Here is a 13472-nt window from a genome sequence, read left to right on the forward strand (position 1 = left end):
ACATCTTCAAGGTCACAGGTATTTTCAAACTCATTTTGCCAAAGATGAGAACTTCTATCCTTTGGACCTTGGGTGGTGATTGAGAGAGTCATAATTAAGGTTGGAGGAGCCCAATGAGTAAGTCTGTACACACACGCTACACATGCACACACACTCGCATATATATGAGCACATATATATATGTGTGTGTGTAATATATATATAACATATGTACACACACCACATACACTACACATATATGCACACACACTGTGCACATGCACACATACCTACACGTACCAACATATGAACACCACACACATGCGCATACATGCTCACACATGCACATATGCCAGATACAAATATATATTTGTATATATACCACATACACATACAACACTATACATACATACACAAACGTACACATACATGCACACACTCAATTCATACAATTCTGCTTTTATGTTCCTATAGACTAGACTCTGAGTAAAATGTCTTGGAATGACACTCAACTAAGTTTAGAAAACTACTGCACCACAATGTGGTAGCCCTTATTTTGATATCTGTTTGACTGCTAGATGTAACACTTACTGACACTACACTAAGGGCAAAGAAAATTTTTGCTTATCTTGTGAAATCTGATGTCTTTTCCACATTTTTCCTTACAAGATATAGCATCTTACCTAAAGGGCTGATAAGGGCATATCTAACAAATAGGGCTTTGCCATTTAAAGGATGGTCCAGGGAAATTGTGAAGATGGCGGAGGAGTAGGGTCTCCAAATCACCTGTCTCCACCAAACTACCTAGAAAACCTTCAAATTATCCTGAAAATCTATGAATTCGGCCTGAGATTCAAAGAGAGACCAGCTGGAATGCTACAGTGAGAAGAGTTCGCGCATCTATCAAGGTAGGAAGACGGGGAAAAAGAAATAAAGGAACAAAGGCCTCCAAGGGGGAGGGGCCCCGCGAGGAGCCGGGCTGAGGCCGGGGCGAGTGTCCCCAGGACAGGAGAGCCCCGTCCCGGAGACGCAGGAGCTGCACCGACCTTCCCGGGCGGAAAGGGGCTCGCGGGGAGTTGGAGCAGGACCCAGGAGGGCGGGGATGCCCTCGGGCTCCCTGGGACAGTAACAGCAACTGCGCGCCCAGGAGAGTGCGCCGAGCTCCCTAAGGGCTGCAGCGCGCACGGCGGGACCTGGAGCAGCTGAAGGGGCTCGGGCGGCGGCTCCGCGGAGGGGGCTGCGGGGCCCCGGGAGCAGCTCGGAGGGGCTCGGGCAGAAGAAGAGGCTCCGTGCGGAGGGGGCTGCGCGGTTACAGGAGCAGCTCGGAGGGGCTCGGGCGGCAGCTCCGCGGAGGGGGTTGCGCGGCCCGGGAGCGCGAATCCAACAGCGCAGGCTCCGGAGCACAGGGCGCCGGGACACAGCCCAGGATCCCGCCTCCCCCGGGACAGGCAGAGGCCGGGAGGGCCCAGGACAGCGAGGACGCTCCTGCCCCAGCTGAGCAGATCAGCGGCCCCGCCCCGGAGCCTCCACGCCCTGCAGACGGAGTTCCTGCCGGAGCTGAATCCAGGTTTCCAGAGCTGCCCCGCCACTGGGGCTGTTCCTCCTGCGGCCTCACGGGGTAAACAACCCCCACCGAGCCCTGCACCAGGCAGGGACACAGCAGCTCCCCCAACTGCTAACACCTGAAAATCAGCACAACAGGCCCCTCCCCCAGAACACCAGCTAGACGGACAACTTCCAGGAGAAGCCAAGGGACTTAAAGAACACAGAATCAGAAGATACTCCCCGGTGGTTCTTTTTTTGTTTGTTTTTGTTTTTGTTTTTGTTTTTGTTTTGTTTTGCTTTTTGATTTGTTTCCTTCCCCCACCCCCTTTTTTCTCCTTTCTTTTTCTTTCTCTTTTTCTTCTTTTTTTTTTTTTTTTTTTTTTTTCGTTTTTTTTTTTTCTTTTTCTTCCCTTTTTTTTTATCTTTCTCTTTTCTTTCCTTCTTTCTCTCCTCTCTTTTTCTCTTTTTCCCAATACAACTTGCTTTTGGCCACTCTGCACTGAGCAAAATGACTAGAAGGAAAACCTCACCTCAAAAGAAAGAATCAGAAACAGTCCTCTCTCCCACAGAGTTACAAAATCTGGATTACAATTCAATGTCAGAAAGCCAATTCAGAAGCACTATTATACAGCTACTGGTGGCTCTAGAAAAAAGTATAAAGGACTCAAGAGACTTCATGACCGCAGAATTTAGAGCTAATCAGGCAGAAATTAAAAACCAATTGAATGAGATGCAATCCAAACTAGAAGTCCTAACGACGAGGGTTAACGAGGTGGAAGAACGAGTGAGTGACCTAGAAGACAAGTTGACAGCAAAGAGGGAAACTGAGGAAAAAAGAGACAAACAATTAAAAGACCATGAAGATAGATTAAGGGAAATAAACGACAGCCTGAGGAAGAAAAACCTACGTTTAATTGGGGTTCCCGAGGGCGCCGAAAGGGACAGAGGGCCAGAATATGTATTTGAACAAATTCTAGCTGAAAACTTTCCTAATCTGGGAAGGGAAACAGGCATTCAGATCCAGGAAATAGAGAGATCCCCCCCTAAAATCAATAAAAACCGTTCAACACCTCGACATTTAATTGTGAAGCTTGCAAATTCCAAAGATAAGGAGAAGATCCTTAAAGCAGCAAGAGACAAGAAATCCCTGACTTTTATGGGGAGGAGTATTAGGGTAACAGCAGACCTCTCCACAGAGACCTGGCAGGCCAGAAAGGGCTGGCAGGATATATTCAGGGTCCTAAATGAAAAGAACATGCAACCAAGAATACTTTATCCAGCAAGGCTCTCATTCAAAATGGAAGGAGAGATAAAGAGCTTCCAAGACAGGCAGCAACTAAAAGAATATGTGACCTCCAAACCAGCTCTGCAAGAAATTTTAAGGGGGCCTCTTAAAATTCCCCTTTAAGAAGAAGTTCAGTGGAACAGTCCACAAAAACAAAGACTGAATAGATATCATGATGACACTAAACTCATATCTCTCAATAGTAACTCTGAATGTGAACGGGCTTAATGACCCCATCAAAAGGCGCAGGGTTTCAGACTGGATAAAAAAGCAGGACCCATCTATTTGCTGTCTACAAGAGACTCATTTTAGACAGAAGGACACCTACAGCCTGAAAATAAAAGGTTGGAGAACCATTTACCATTCGAATGGTCCTCAAAAGAAAGCAGGGGTAGCCATCCTTATATCAGATAAACTAAAATTTACCCCAAAGACTGTAGTGAGAGATGAAGAGGGACACTATATCATACTTAAAGGATCTATTCAACAAGAGGACTTAACAATCCTCAATATATATGCTCCGAATGTGGGAGCTGCCAAATATATAAATCAATTATTAACCAAAGTGAAGAAATACTTAGATAATAATACACTTATACTTGGTGACTTCAATCTAGCTCTTTCTATACTTGATAGGTCTTCTAAGCAAAACATCTCCAAAGAAACGAGAGCTTTAAATGATACACTGGACCAGATGGATTTCACAGATATCTACAGAACTTTACATCCAAACTCAACTGAATACACATTCTTCTCAAGCGCACATGGAACTTTCTCCAGAATAGACCACATATTGGGTCACAAATCGGGTCTGAACCGATACCAAAAGATTGGGATTGTCCCCTGCATATTCTCGGACCATAATGCCTTGAAATTAGAACTAAATCACAACAAGAAGTTTGGAAGGACCTCAAACACATGGAGGTTAAGGACCATCCTGCTAAAAGATAAAAGGGTCAACCAGGAAATTAAGGAAGAATTAAAAAGATTCATGGAAACTAATGAGAATGAAGATACAACCGTTCAAAATCTTTGGGATGCAGCAAAAGCAGTCCTAAGGGGGAAATACATCGCAATACAAGCATCCATTCAAAAACTGGAAAGAACTCAAATACAAAAGCTAACCTTACACATAAAGGAGCTAGAGAAAAAACAGCAAATAGATCCTACACCCAAGAGAAGAAGGGAGCTAATAAAGATTCGAGCAGAACTCAACGAAATCGAGACCAGAAGAACTGTGGAACAGATCAACAGAACCAGGAGTTGGTTCTTTGAAAGAATTAATAAGATAGATAAACCATTAGCCAGCCTTATTAAAAAGAAGAGAGAGAAGACTCAAATTAATAAAATCATGAATGAGAAAGGAGAGATCACTACCAACACCAAGGAAATACAAACGATTTTAAAAACATATTATGAACAGCTATACGCCAATAAATTAGGCAATCTAGAAGAAATGGACGCATTCCTGGAAAGCCACAAACTACCAAAACTGGAACAGGAAGAAATAGAAAACCTGAACAGGCCAATAACCAGGGAGGAAATTGAAGCAGTCATCAAAAACCTCCCAAGACACAAGAGTCCAGGGCCAGATGGCTTCCCAGGAGAATTTTATCAAACGTTTAAAGAAGAAATCATACCTATTCTCCTAAAGCTGTTTGGAAAGATAGAAAGAGATGGAGTACTTCCAAATTCGTTCTATGAAGCCAGCATCACCTTAATTCCAAAGCCAGACAAAGACCCCGCCAAAAAGGAGAATTACAGACCAATATCCCTGATGAACATGGATGCAAAAATTCTCAACAAGATACTGGCCAATAGGATCCAACAGTACATTAAGAAAATTATTCACCATGACCAAGTAGGATTTATCCCTGGGACACAAGGCTGGTTCAACACCCGTAAAACAATCAATGTGATTCATCATATCAGCAAGAGAAAAACCAAGAACCATATGATCCTCTCATTGGATGCAGAGAAAGCATTTGACAAAATACAGCATCCATTCCTGATCAAAACTCTTCAGAGTGTAGGGATAGAGGGAACATTCCTCAACATCTTAAAAGCCATCTATGAAAAGCCCACAGCAAATATCATTCTCAATGGGGAAGCACTGGGAGCCTTTCCCCTAAGATCAGGAACAAGACAGGGATGTCCACTCTCACCACTGCTATTCAACATAGTACTGGAAGTCCTAGCCTCAGCAATCAGACAACAAAAAGACATTAAAGGCATTCAAATTGGCAAAGAAGAAGTCAAACTCTCCCTCTTCGCCGATGACATGATACTCTACATAGAAAACCCAAAAGTCTCCACCCCAAGATTGCTAGAACTCATACAGCAATTCGGTAGCGTGGCAGGATACAAAATCAATGCCCAGAAGTCAGTGGCATTTCTATACACTAACAATGAGACTGAAGAAAGCGAAATTAAGGAGTCAATCCCATTTACAATTGCACCCAAAAGCATAAGATACCTAGGAATAAACCTCACCAAAGATGTAAAGGATCTATACCCTCAAAACTATAGAACACTTCTGAAAGAAATTGAGGAAGACACAAAGAGATGGAAAAATATTCCATGCTCATGGATTGGCAGAATTAATATTGTGAAAATGTCAATGTTACCCAGGGCAATATACACGTTTAATGCAATCCCTATCAAAATACCATGGACTTTCTTCAGAGAGTTAGAACAAATTATTTTAAGATTTGTGTGGAATCAGAAAAGACCCCGAATAGCCAGGGGAATTTTAAAAAAGAAAACCATATCTGGGGGCATCACAATGCCAGATTTCAGGTTGTACTACAAAGCTGTGGTCATCAAGACAGTGTGGTACTGGCACAAAAACAGACACATAGATCAGTGGAACAGAATAGAGAATCCAGAAGTGGACCCTGAACTTTATGGGCAACTAATATTCGATAAAGGAGGAAAGACTATCCATTGGAAGAAAGACAGTCTCTTCAATAAATGGTGCTGGGAAAATTGGACATCCACATGCAGAAGAATGAAACTAGACCACTCTCTTTCACCATACACAAAGATAAACTCAAAATGGATGAAAGATCTAAATGTGAGACAAGATTCCATCAAAATCCTAGAGAAGAACACAGGCAACACCCTTTTTGAACTCGGCCATAGTAACTTCTTGCAAGATACATCCACGAAGGCAAAAGAAACAAAAGCAAAAATGAACTATTGGGACTTCATCAAGATAAGAAGCTTTTGCACAGCAAAGGATACAGTCAACAAAACTCAAAGACAACCTACAGAATGGGAGAAGATATTTGCAAATGACATATCAGATAAAGGGCTAGTTTCCAAGATCTATAAAGAACTTATTAAACTCAACACCAAAGAAACAAACAATCCAATCATGAAATGGGCAAAAGACATGAACAGAAATCTCACAGAAGAAGACATAGACATGGCCAACATGCACATGAGAAAATGCTCTGCATCACTTGCCATCAGGGAAATACAAATCAAAACCACAATGAGATACCACCTCACACCAGTGAGAATGGGAAAAATTAACAAGGCAGGAAACAACAAATGTTGGAGAGGATGTGGAGAAAAGGGAACCCTCTTACACTGTTGGTGGGAATGTGAACTGGTGCAGCCACTGTGGAAAACTGTGTGGAGGTTCCTCAAACAGTTAAAAATATACCTGCCCTACGACCCAGCAATTGCACTGTTGGGGATTTACCCCAAAGATACAAATGCAATGAAACGCTGGGACACCTGCACCCCGATGTTTCTAGCAGCAATGGCCACGATAGCCAAACTGTGGAAGGAGCCTCGGTGTCCAACGAAAGATGAATGGATAAAGAAGATGTGGTTTATGTATACAATGGAATATTACTCAGCTATTAGAAATGACAAATACCCATCATTTGCTTCAACGTGGATGGAACTGGAGGGTATTATGCTGAGTGAAGTAAGTCAGTCGGAGAAGGACAAACATTATATGTTCTCATTCATTTGGGGAATATAAATAATAGTGAAAGGGAAAATAAGGGAAGAGAGAAGAAATGTGTGGGAAATATCAGAAAGGGAGACAGAACATAAAGACTGCTAACTCTGGGAAACGAACTAGGGGTGGTAGAAGGGGAGGAGGGCGGGGGGTGGGAGTGAATGGGTGACGGGCACTGGGTGTTATTCTGTATGTTAGTAAATTGAACACCAATAAAAAAAAAAAAAAAAAAAAAAAATAAAGGATGGTCCAGGGGCACCTGGGTGGCTCAGTGGTTGAGCTTCTGCCTTTGGCTCAGGTCATGATCCTGGGGTCCTGGGATCGAGTCCCACCTCCGACTCCCCATAGGGAGTCTGCTTTTCCCTCTGCCTGTGTCTCTGCATCTCATGAATAAATAAATAAAATCTTAAAAAAAATAAAGGATGGTTCACAGACCCACTCCATCAATATGATCTGAAAGCTTATTAGAAATGGAGAAAAATGGAGAATCTCAGGACCCACTCCAGAATCCCAGATTTTGAATCTGTATTTTAACAAGATCAGGTTGATAAGTAACCATCCAGTTATAACCTTATCATGAGTGTAAATATCATTTCCCATAAAGAAACTGATTAAACTTAAAGTCTACTCTCAAATTTTTTACTTAAAAACATATTTTCAAAAAAATGAATTCAAACTGTGAATGGGAGAAACAATTTAAGATGGGTCATTATAGCTCCTCAGTGTGTCATGATGAACATGTTTAGATTTTGTGAAATAGTGTCATGTGGAGGGGAAGAAACCCTTACTTAATTAGCTCATTAGCTCTGATTTTACTTTTCCAGTGTAAACAATCTTTTGCAGAAGTCATAATTACTTATAGATGCTAATGCTGACTGTACTTTAAAAATCTAAAAATTGCTGTCATTGGAGTTGTGTCTTGAAAATATGTTTATCTATCCTTGTGCAAATGCTTTCTAGAATCCTGGAAAGCACTTAAAAATTTTTTTTTTGAGGCACTTAAGCTCAACAGCTAATGGAAGATCATGTATTTAAATAATTTACACTTCCATCTGGTTTGAAGAACACCAGGTGGAAGTGGCTGATCAGGATGAGTCTGTTACGTGGAAGGAAATGTTTGCTCAAAATAAATGAAAGGCAAACATTTACATGAGCCCCATCTTTTTGTCTGTGTGGGTAGACTCCTGTTTCCTGCTGTAATATTCTCTGGTCCTGGATTCTGTCTTTTACATTCACTGTGCATTGATGAGGTTCCAGAAGGAGCATGATAAACTGAGTGATTTCCACTGTTTTATTTTCTTCTTCACAATCTTTTGATCATAAGCAATTATTGTCTCTTTTTCTTGTCCTTTCTGCATGCCAACCTGAAATCAAAAGGGGCTGTCCCCTTGCTGTAGTAGAGAGAAAGCTGAGCTTCCTGGATGTGCTTCTCCTTGTTGCTGGGCCAACTGGCAAATTTTATGTTTCCCACTGAGCATCACAGTGTGTTGTCAAAAGCTTGGTTTTGTGAGTTGACTTTTGATAGGCACTTACTGTATCTTACCTGTCAACGCCGCAGTGGACTTCCTCATTTACAGCATGTGGCTTGCAAGCACAGACCAAACCCTTCAAGCCAAGAAGAGTCCTACAGAGCACATGGCTCCACTTTCCAGCTCTCTTCTGCTCATTGTGCTTGTCAGACACATTCTCCCATGCGTGGACTTTTTTGGTGTGTTATCAGTGTATGTGTGTCTGTGTGTGTCATTTTAAGGTAGATAAAAGGATCAGAACCATTCCTGCTGTTAATGCTACAAAGACAAAAGTGGAACTTTTTGTTCTGGCATCATAAGGAGGAATTACTGGCTATGGAGGGCAATTGTTCCCAGGGCTATAAACCAACTCACCTAACAATTTCTCAGCTTACATGGAAGAGTACGAAATGATTAGCACAAACTAAGTCAGCACTGAGAAAGGCAGACTTTTTAGTCCACGTATTTTGAAATATCATGGCTTCCATACTCCACCAGTAAGGCACTAAAGTTTACTTTCCTAGCCTCTAAGACTCCCCAGGGAAAAAGATCACAAAATCTGCAGCAGCTTCAAATTCATCTTTTCCAGAGCCAAATGAAATACAAATTCCAAATGTTTCGAGTTTTATTCTAGGTTTAGAAATAACACTTTTTCAAGTCAGTTCTAAATTTGACAACGTCCCCTCTTTCATTGCTAGAAACAAGGCTGGGCTGGGCTGGGCTAGGAATGGGGGGACCCTGAATATTACCCGGAATGACCGCTCCTTCATCCATCACAACTATATGAGAATTTCTGAGGAGGGGGGGAGATTTTCATTTATTGTAAAATATATTGGTAATGGGGTACTTAAAAATTGTTTGATGGAAAATTGTTTGATAGCATTGCTTTGGAGCATTCTTAGATCTTGTTAGCCACTCCATTTGAAACAGGCAGTAGTCATTACTGTCATCACTTCCCTTGTTTAACTCTTGGCTACACATTTGGGTGTGGACTAGAAAGGAGGCTTGGTAGGAAACATGGGCATTAAGACATCACTGTGGCCTCCTCTCTCTTCTTCCAGGATGGCCTAGAAGTCTTGAGGGGGGAGCAGTGAGGTTAGCAAATGTAGAACTGGGGGACTCTCCATAGTCCTCATGTTTCCCTCAACAGGTACCAGTCCTGGTGTCACTGTGGGCAGGTGCTCCTGCTCCTGCCTTACCAAGGGTGGAAAGCATATGGTAGAACCAGTTTAGTAAGCTTGGCAGGATGCTACTTAATAACTTAGTCATTGTGTTGGGCAAGTGGGCTCATGAGGTGTACTCTGAAAAAACCTTTGTTCATCTCCCCTACTGCTTTGCCTGTTTTTCTCTTACCCTAAGGGCCGGCTTAAGATTTTCTGGTTACCTCCAGATAGCAAAAGATCCTCTGATTGTCATCAGTAATTGATTTCAGTTTAGTAATTAATATGTTGAACTAGAGTAATAAGTAAAACACCTGTTTCCATTTAATGAAAAAAATTTTCCTTTAGCTTGGGCCAGCTGTAAGCAGTCCCTCTACAGGTTTGTGGGGGCTGCTGAGGTACTGGTGCTGGTGCCACTTGCCCCATACAGTGCTCTATCTCTCCAGGACCAGAGTTACAGGTGGTGTGGAAGAGGAGAGAGACAGGAAGTTCTCGCTGTTGACATGGGTGTTCCCTGGATCTGGGAAATTGGTAAAACCACATTTCTCTTGTAGGATACACAGGCATAGACACATATACACACACACAAAATTGCTAGGGATTGCTTACCCGTTAATGTGTCTCTCCTGGTTGGTAACATATATGGTCCTCAGCCCTGGGAATTCAGCAGTTCATACCCTGATGGGGTCTCTTCACCTATTTAGGTAGGTCCTATGTTAGTATTATGCTGGTTTTCTCATATGAGAGGCCACATCTAGGGATACTCAGGAATCCTTTGCCCCAACAAGCCCTGGGAACATATGCAGGCTGTGACAACAATCTTTACTTCACCTTCAGAAAAGCTGGCCATCATCTTCCTCACCTTGAAAATCTCAGAGTCAGACACCAGTCCATGGTGTCTCCCAGCTCTGGAGGATATATGTTAGGCTTTCAGAGGGATCCCACTGAAGTCCTTTCCTTAAACTTGAAGGGAGAGGCATGCACTGATTTATAGTCCCCAGTTAAGTTTCTTAATCTTGGAAAGGGTTGGCACTTACAGCATACAGCAGAGCAGCTCTCCTAAAAGCCCTCTTATAATCAAACTCCTTTTTCAGCACCCCCTAACCCTTCCTAGGCTGAGGATAGGTAGTGAGCAAAGTGTTAAATAATAGTTTTTGACCAAGTCCCATGCATTCTCTGGCTGGTGGCTTTGTGTCTCACTTTGAAATGTGATATTTATTGTCTTGGGTCCTCTGCTGAAATTAAAGTCAGAATGGTTTATTTAACATCTGGTTACATTAAATCAAAGTTTGAGTTTGAAAATTTAGGTTTTATGTTCGTATGGATATGTGATTATCTATGCATCCTCATGAACAACTTAAAGTTTAAAGTTTCTCTTCTGCTTCCTCTTTAATTACATGTGCATTTGCATGAAGAGCTCACAGGGGAAACAAAATCTTCCCAAAGTAGAGAAGTTCTATTGCTCTTTTCTAACTAGACAATATTGTGAGGAAATCCTTAAATAGCTTTAAGATGTAGACAGAAGAATTATTAAACAGTGTTGACCCTTTTTTCTAATAGCATAATCTTTAGCAGCGAGGTAGAATAGTATTCAAAATGAAAGAGGTGATATCAAAAGCAATAATTAGACAACTAACACTTACGGAACATGCACGCTATTTCAGATGTTAGGCTAAGCTCTTTGAGGAGTTTGGCCCTCAGGCTCTTATAACAGCCCTATATAAGGTAGATGCTATTATTCTCATTTGATGGAGTTTTAGTAACTTGCCCAAGTTCATACAGAATTCAACCCAGGAAATCTAACTTTATAGTGTATTTTCTTAGAAAGATTGGAAAAAGAATTAGGAATGATTAGAGTTCTGAAAAGAAACTTCCTATAAAACAGAGAACATTGGAATTTTATATGTTGTCACATTCTCCTGAACTTCACTTAATTTCAGCCATTTCATGGAATTTATCTTAAGTAATCTTACTCACCGAACATGGTCTGTTTCTGTGGGCATGGGAGTATCAGGACAAAAGGGCAAGGTTTTCTTTTTTTAACTACTTTATTGAGGTATGACACACATGTAAAAAGCAATTTTGATTGAATGTATGCAATTTGATGAATTTGCAGATAAGTGTGCCTCTCAGAAACAACCACCACCACTAATGCCATAAACATATTTATGACCTCTAAAAGTTTCCTGCAGCCCCTCCTTGTTACTTATTTATTTACTTCTTGTGGTAAAAACACTTAATTTAAGATCTACTCTGTTGTCAAATTTTAAGTGTACAATATAGTGTTACCTATGGGAACTGTGTGGTAGATCTCCAGAACTTATTTATCTTGCATAAGTGAAACTTCATCTAACCATCACCTCCACATTTCCCTCCCTCCTCCAGCCAAAGGAGCAAGTTTTATAAGAACAGTGCTAAAGGGTCTCCTATGTACTTTTTTGCCACTTTCATCAATGTTTAAGAAATTTCCATTTAGGGCATTACTTTCAATGAAAAGTATTGATGGCCATTTGTCTTTACTACTTCCTGACTGGTCTGATTGTTACTTTATTGAAAGTCAAGGATTTCTTTACTTAAATTAGTGTTTAGACCTGGGATGGGCAATGTAGTAATCATGCTTTATTGATTCCCTAAATAAAGGGAAAGGGTAGGTCTGAAACTGACCACATGGAAAACTCAAGTGAACCAATTCCCTGTGCGTTAATGACTTTTTTTCTCCACAGGCCTATAAATGGAATAGCTTTGACTTAGCCTATGCCCCTTCCCCTCCTGGCTGAGGGAAGGCATGTGTTTAGGTCAGGTTGTATCTTTCACAGTGATTCTTAACCAAGCAGGTTAAGAATCTTGCTGGTTGATTGTGTGTGTGAGTTTCAGAAACTACAGTGAAACAGTAGATTGAGTAAGACAAAAGACACATATGTGGAAAGTTCTGGGCAAAGTGAATATTGAGCCAATATGGGTACACTGATCCCTGTGGCTTTTGCCTCTAAACAGAACTAACCAAACTACACTGCCTTTCCCTACCCTCCCACCTCATGATTTAAGATGTTCTTTGGGTTGTACTGATATCCCTTCTCCTCACCGCATCCCTTTGGTCATTTTGAGCACCTGTGCTCTGAAAGTACTCTAGCTTATTATAAATTTCCTGAAATGAGAATGATTTTAAATAAGACTAAGATAGGCTTTCCAGATTGGTAGTGGGATTTTCTTCTTTTCTGCCACCAACCACCTAAAATTTTAATTTTCTCAAGGCTTATGAATCTTATGACCAGTGTGAATAAGAGGAAAGATCTCTGGGAAACTGTGCCATTTTATTGTTGTGTTGAATGTACTTCTGGTGAAAACAGTGTGTCAGATTCAGGGAAAGTCCCTCAGACCTCCCATAGACATATTGCTTCATTTAAGAATTTACTATATAGAATGGTTTATTGCTTCCTTTGTTCAATAAAAATTTATTGAGCACCTATTATGTCTCAGGCATTGTTCTAGGCACGGGGGTACAGTGAAAAAAATGTGAGAAAAATCCCTGCTTTAACTGAACTTATTAGTCTCATGAGTGGAGACAGGAAATGAGCAAAAAAAAAATTAGTAACATATATAGTGTGTTAAAGGTACATGCTATGGAAAAAAATAGAATATGCTATGGAGAGAAATAAAATGGAGCTATAAATGCTGGGGTGGGGAAGGTGGTTTAATTTCAAGAACATTAAGGAGGACTTACTGGGAAGGTGATATTTGAGTAGATATGAAGAAGAGCAGGAAATAAGCTGTGTGGAGATTGGGGAAGGTGCTAAAAACACCATGACTTTTTAGGAGATCTGCTTAGGAGGACTTCTTTGGCTTGATCCTCTCTGGCATTGTATTTATGGAATCAGTTCAGAGCTCAACTGACCTCTCAAAGTAAGGGCAGAGGCAGTAGAACTTTCAGGAAAAAAAATGATGGGAAGGAAATGTCTGCATGTAGGCTGGTGATGGGTTTAAGGGCCCATCTTTTCTCTCTCAAGGAGATGCTACTC

At 41.3% G+C, this 13472-nt stretch overlaps 1 protein-coding gene across 22 annotated transcripts in view; it reads left to right on the plus strand.

Moving 5' to 3' along the window:
* The window catches only part of LOC144300571 (uncharacterized), a 227658-nt gene that overhangs the window by 108779 nt on the left and 105407 nt on the right, over positions 1-13472 (plus strand). The gene's annotated exons all lie outside the window — the stretch shown is intronic.

This window comes from Canis aureus, chromosome 28, assembly GCF_053574225.1.
Source record: "Canis aureus isolate CA01 chromosome 28, VMU_Caureus_v.1.0, whole genome shotgun sequence".
Classification (NCBI taxonomy): Eukaryota; Metazoa; Chordata; class Mammalia; order Carnivora; family Canidae; genus Canis; species Canis aureus.